Genomic DNA, 6,442 nt, shown 5'->3' on the forward strand with positions numbered 1-6,442 from the left:
TTTCCCTTTTTACATTTACAATATCACCCCCGTTTTCTCCACGTAACATTAAGAAAAGGGAATAAAAATAAAAAACCCACATATGTGATATCAACATGTTCAGAAAAGTCAGAGCTATGAAAATATAAAATTAATTGACCCAATCTGTAAAACAAATAAATCAAAATGGCAAAATTGCATTTTTGATCGCTGCAACTCCATAAAAAATGCATTAAGAAGCGATGGAAGCGTCATAACTACCACACAATGGTATCAATACAAAGATCAGATCACCGCACAGAACACACAAGCCCTCACACAGCTCCATCAGCCAGAAAATAACAATGGTGCCGGCATTCAGGAATGGAGACTCAAGCTTATGTTAGTTTTTTGCTCTTTTTGTCACCACTTAAATAAAGAAATACAAGTTTGATCTCGTTGTAATCGCACCGGCCTGATTGGTCCGGGCATTTGGCCGTGTATAAAGAGCGGACATCAGACCTCAGAAACTCATTATTATCTACGTATACAGACAGCATTACCGGCACTGCTCTGAATTTCAGGATTTTTCTTATTTCGGACTTACAGAAATTGTTCTCGGATTCTCGGTCGTTAGTTTTCAGATACAAATAATCGTTAAATCCTGAGTGGGAGAAATAGAGAGGTTTCCTTATAAATCACCGGCTCTTCAGTAAGAGTGTCATCAGGAGTAAATATCGCCATAGCCATAAATATCAGGTTTTCTCATTAATGATGTATGGGGTGTGAGAATTGGGAAGTAGAGGAAGCTTGTCATAAGAAATCAGAAAGTTCTAGAGAGAGGAAATGGGAAGTAATAAGGACAGAACAAGAGTAGAAGACGCGCATACTCACTCTCAGCTCCTACTATAACCCTCACCGGAGTTCTGGGCAGCAGCTGCTTATATATCCTTCATGATGTCATAATGTCCCAGCAGAGGTGGCCATTGCTATGACCTCACAACGTTCTAGAATGTTCTTAGAACAAGCCCTGCAGCCAATGAGCTCCAATATAATCCTGTGTAATAAAGTCTATGGAGGGTTAATAAATGTGTATAATCTGATACAGTGATAGGACCCCACACATCCATGACCACATATACACAGAGGCGTCTTACCATCCAATCTTTCTCCTATACATTATACATATATGCCATATGGACAGAAGTCTAGGGAGGCAGAGTTTTACAACATCCCATTCTAAATCCATAGGCATTCATTGGGAGCTGGTCCCTTTCTTCAAGTTTGTGGAGGCGTCTGTGGGAATTTGTGCCCCTTCATTCAGTAGAGCATTAGTGACATCAGACGCTGATTCTGGATGGGTGATCCTGACTAGAGATGAGTGAACCTTTCACGGTTCAGTTCGGGACAATTCGCCGAATGTTCAGGCGTTTGCCGTACGTGTTCAATAAACGTACCCGAACCCCATGAGATTCAATGGGAGGCCAAACCAAACGAATACACAACACCTTATACCACATGGATGACTATGGGATGTGTATTATATTTATTTATAAAAATGGGCTGTTCATTATACTTTATGTGTGAATATGAGGGTGCATTATACTTTATGGGTGATTATGGGGATTCATTATACTTTGTAGAGGACTATGGGGTGCATTATACTTTATTAATGACTATGTGCCGTGCATTGTACTTTATGGATATAGGAAAAGAAAAAAGCACCACTGCAAAAGCGCACACTACTCAATGAAAATAGAAAATGTTTATTGATGCAAGAAGAATGTTAAAAACACAATAAAAACATGATGAGCAACCCACAATGATATAATGGTTGAATATAACATGTATAACATACACTCACTGGCCACTTTATTAGGTACACCATGCTAGTAAGGGGTTGGACCCCCTTTTGCCTTCAGAACTGCCTCAATTCTTCGTGGCAGAGATTCAACAATGTGCTGGAAGCATTCCTCAGAGATTTTGGACCACATTGACATGATGGCATCACACAGTTGGCGCAGATTTGTCGGCTGCACATCCCTGTTGCGAATCTCCCGTTCCACCACATCCCAAAGATGCTCTATTGGATTGAGATCTGGTGACTGAGGAGGCCATTTGAGTACAGTGAACTCATTGTCATGTTCAAGAAACCAATCTGAGATGATTCGAGCTTTATGACATGGCGCATTATCCTGCTGAAAGTAGCCATCAGATGTTGGGTACATTGTGGTCATAAAGGGATGGACATGGTCAGCAACAATACTCAGGTAGGCTGTGGCATTGCAACGATGCTCAATTGGTACCAAGGGGCCCAAAGAGTGCCCAGAAAAAATTCCCCACACCATGACACCACCACCACCAGCCTACCGAACGCGCAGTGCACACATGGACAAACATGAGACAATACAGTATAACAGATACACAAGGGAAGGGGCACACAAACATAGAATAAGAGAATTGAAAAAGATAATGATACAAGGATAAAAAGCCGCACGGGTTGTGGCGACACGCGTAGGGTATGGCTTTGGGTTGAGTACCCACTTGTTGTTATCTCCTTATAGCTTTGCCGCTTATTGTGCTTAGTGTGGTGTTTGGATCACTTGGTGGTGGACTCTGGCCATTTTTCTATGTGGCCTATTGTGGCCCATATGCTATATAATGGAGAGTGTATATGATTGTGTGGACTGAATTACTTCTTGCAGTCACCACGTTATATTAGGATTATGTGGTCCTCATTAGCCTAGCTTAAAGGTGGTTGCTGAGATACGTCTCTCATGGTTTGATTGTATATGCATTATTATATCAGCTATATATGTTATACATGTTATATTCAACCATTATATCATTGTGGGTTGCTCATCATGTTTTTATTGTGTTTTTAACATTCTTCTTGCATCAATAAACATTTTCTATTTTCATTGAGTCTAGTGTGCGCTTTTGCAGTGGTGCTTTTTTCTTTTCCTATAGTCATGTTATTCCATTGTTGCAGCACCTATTCTCATATATGAGGTTGTGATTAGCACAGATAGTGCGCCCTACACATTTTCTGTTCAAATACATTGTTTTTGATTGGTGCTATACCAGTCCTTCTTGTGGGCAGCACACACTTAACTGGGAGTGTATGTGCTTTATGATTGGCTAGGAACATTATTATATGTGCCTGGAATTGTATTATCATTGATGCTGGGTGTCAATAATTGATACTTTTTTATTTTTTTATTTTTTGTTTTGTTTCAGCTTTCTTACTGTGGCTTCCTTTGGGATGGATTGGGACACAAGAGAGGCAGCTTGGAGGGCGCAGTCCTCGGACATTTTTTCTTCCACCAATACGAATATACCCAGTTCAGAATTTGCTAATGTCACTTCGGAGTTAACAGCAGCACATAAGCTGGGTATTAGACTATGGTGGAATGTTCGGTCCTTAGAGGAGTATATTAAATCCAACATTGTACCAAGAGGTTTGAGAGTCTCTATATACCCGGCTTGGGAACCCTCCTCAGATTTTCGTGCCACTTGGGAGCAGGGACTCCTGCGATGCTCGGGCATTATCATGAACATGTTGCTGGAACATGATAGGGAGTTGTTAGTTTCAGTTAAAAAACAGATTAAGGAATTGGCCCAAGTTTCACCTTTTAAAGTCCAACTCAAAGGTATTCTGGACAGATACGATAAGGAGATTACCAATAAGAAAAAAACTATGTTTCATAGAGACCGTAGAGATTTTGAGGAAAAGCAAGTATTTCAATGGAAACATAAGGGGAACACTAGACATAGGGCTCCCACCAATAGAGCCCCGGATAGAACAGCGGAGGTGGCCCGCAAGTCAGACTACACATCAGGTAGTGATTTTTTTATCCTCAGCTGAGAGCGAGGCCGACACCGGACCAGAAGGGGCCGTCGCAAGCGGCCGCATTTTCACGAGAAATACCCGCTTCAGGGGACGCAGGCCCCCACAATACAATCAACACAGAAATTTCCGCAATTAGAGGAGAAGGACACCATGAAGGTTGGGATCATGGATACACAGGTACAGGAGAATGGGCCTCAAATTATCAACCTATCTCAGTATCAACTCTCACCATTGGAGATCTCTGTGTTACTGAGGGGATTAACCTTTGCTCCTGTTAAGGATTTGGATAAGTTCACCTTGATTAAGGATCTTTATGTTTTTTTGCAGGCATTTAATTCTTCAGGTTTTACACAATAAACCACGGATGGTCGATGGTCTGGATCAGACGGATCGTCAGGTGTTACAGGTCTTGCTGGACCTTTTACAGGAGGATTCGATTAATGGTAAGGGTCGATTTCCCTACAAAAATAAGTCTACGGTAGCTCCACCTTTTGCCCTGGTCCCAGCTATCAGGGTCTTCTTTGAAGAATTGGTCAAAAAGGATTTTTTGGCCATCCCTGTTAGGTCACGGGTTATGGACAACTTGCATGCGGGGGAAAGACTGGCTGTGGATAATTTGAGGTCCAACAAATTGTTTGTGATTAAGGAGGCCGATAAGGGCGGGAATCTAGTGCTGTGGCCGCATGAATTATATCAGGAAGAGGCTCACCGTCAATTGGACAATGGTCGATATTATAAAAGATTGCCATCGGATCCAACAGGACCCTTTTCTGTCAAATATAGGAGGTTATTGGACAGAGCAGTTGAATTGGGCATTATTAATAAGAAAGAGATGGAATTCTTGTGGGTGGATACATCCTGTAACACCCACCTTTTATATGTTACCTAAGGTCCATAAAGATCTGGTGAGACCTCCGGGTCGACCGATAGTTGCTAGCATAGGCAGCCTATGTGAAAAGGCTTCCATCTATGTTGATTATTTTCTCCAACCCATAGTTAAGGTCTTGCCTTATTATTTACAGGATACTTCCCACTTCATCAGGAAATACCGGGATGTAACCTTGCCCTCTGGGGCCTTCTTCGTTACCTGCGATGTGGAATCGCTCTATTCAAACATTGATCATTCTGATGGTATCACACCGGTATTATATTTTCTTGATCAGGTAGTCCAGTCAGATAGAATGCATGATTCATTCATTGTGGATCTGCTGGGATTTATCATGAAACACAATTTTTTCCTTTTTGACAGATCTTATTACCTTCAGACTTCCGGTGTGGCCATGGGGGCCAGGTGTGCCCCGGTTTTGGCGAATCTTTTTCTCGGATGGTGGGAGGCTACTCAGGTATATGTTACAGGTCCATTCAGTGATAGGGTGCGACATTGGTGGCGCTTTATCGACGATATATTCTTTATTTGGACTGGCACAGTGGAGGAATGTGATGTTTTTATGGGTTTACTAAACTCTAACCCATATAACATTGTGCTTACTTATACTGTGTCCTTTGTTTCCGTTAACTTCCTAGATCTTACGGTTTCCAATGTGAATGGGGGTATTTCCACGAGACTATTTAGGAAACCTACTGCTACGAATAGTTTGTTGGACTACACAAGCTTTCATCCGGCCCATACTAGAAATGGAGTTCCCGTGGGGCAATTTTTAAGAGCACGGAGAAATTGCACATCGGATGAAGTGTTTTGGGAGGAAGCCTTAAATCTAACTAAGCGCTTTAAGAAGAGGAATTACCCCCATGGCAGCATTTCACGAGCTTACCAACGAGCAAATGGATGTACACAGAATTCTCTTTTGGCCACACATGACAAGACCCGAGATTCAATGCCTCGGTTCATTACAAAGTATAACAGCCAATGGTCACAGGTGAGAGAAGTGCTTGGGAGACATTGGGGTATACTTAGGACGGATCTACAGACATCTGCTCTTGTGTCGGAGCAGCTTTGCATTACAGCAAGAAGGGTTCCGAATCTCAGAGACATCTTAACTAAAAGCCATTATATGAGACCAACAATTGGGTTGGATAGGGGAATAAAACTGAGAGGCTCATTTGCATGTGGCAATTGCACCATATGCTCTTATATGCCTCCTACCAGGGACTACTTTGTGAACCCAAGGAATGGAACTAAACATAAGTTGATGTCGTATATCAATTGCAAAACGAATTGTGTGGTTTATGCCTTAATCTGTCCGTGTCATCAGGTATACGTCGGTCAGACTTCACAGGAGTTACGCCGTAGGATACAGAAACATTTCTCTACAATCAATTTGGCATGTACTGATCAAGCCAAGGGCAAGACCTTGACATCTTTGGCAGCTCATTTCCTGACTTACCATGCTGGTAAGGTTGCGGATACCAGGGTATTTGGATTGGAGAAAATATTATTATCTAATAGGGGTGGTTCACCTAGGAAACTGTTACTACAAGTGGAGTCCAGGTGGATATTTAACTTGGACTCATTGAGCCCGAGTGGCTTAAATGAAGAGCTCCTATTTACAGGATTCCTAGGTTGACTTTTCATGTATTATCTTTTACTCATGTTCCCCCTCTCTTTTCCTTTTTTCCTTAGGCTTTTTCCCTCCTTGGACATGACTATCAATGAGGGGACGATTATTTTAT

General features: G+C 41.9%; 1 long non-coding RNA gene across 1 annotated transcript; it reads left to right on the forward strand.

The window, feature by feature from the left end:
* Window positions 1-5,057: 5,057 nt before the first annotated feature.
* LOC141052603 (uncharacterized) lies at window positions 5,058-6,146 on the forward strand. The gene is made up of 3 exons (XR_012220860.1): window positions 5,058-5,154; window positions 5,336-5,688; window positions 6,025-6,146. It is a non-coding gene; the product is annotated as an uncharacterized lncRNA (long non-coding RNA).
* The last annotated feature ends 296 nt before the right edge of the window (window positions 6,147-6,442 follow it).

Source organism: Dendrobates tinctorius, unplaced genomic scaffold, assembly GCF_039654945.1.
Source record: "Dendrobates tinctorius isolate UK_male_01 unplaced genomic scaffold, ASM3965494v1 ptg000162l, whole genome shotgun sequence".
Lineage (NCBI taxonomy): Eukaryota > Metazoa > Chordata > Amphibia > Anura > Dendrobatidae > Dendrobates > Dendrobates tinctorius.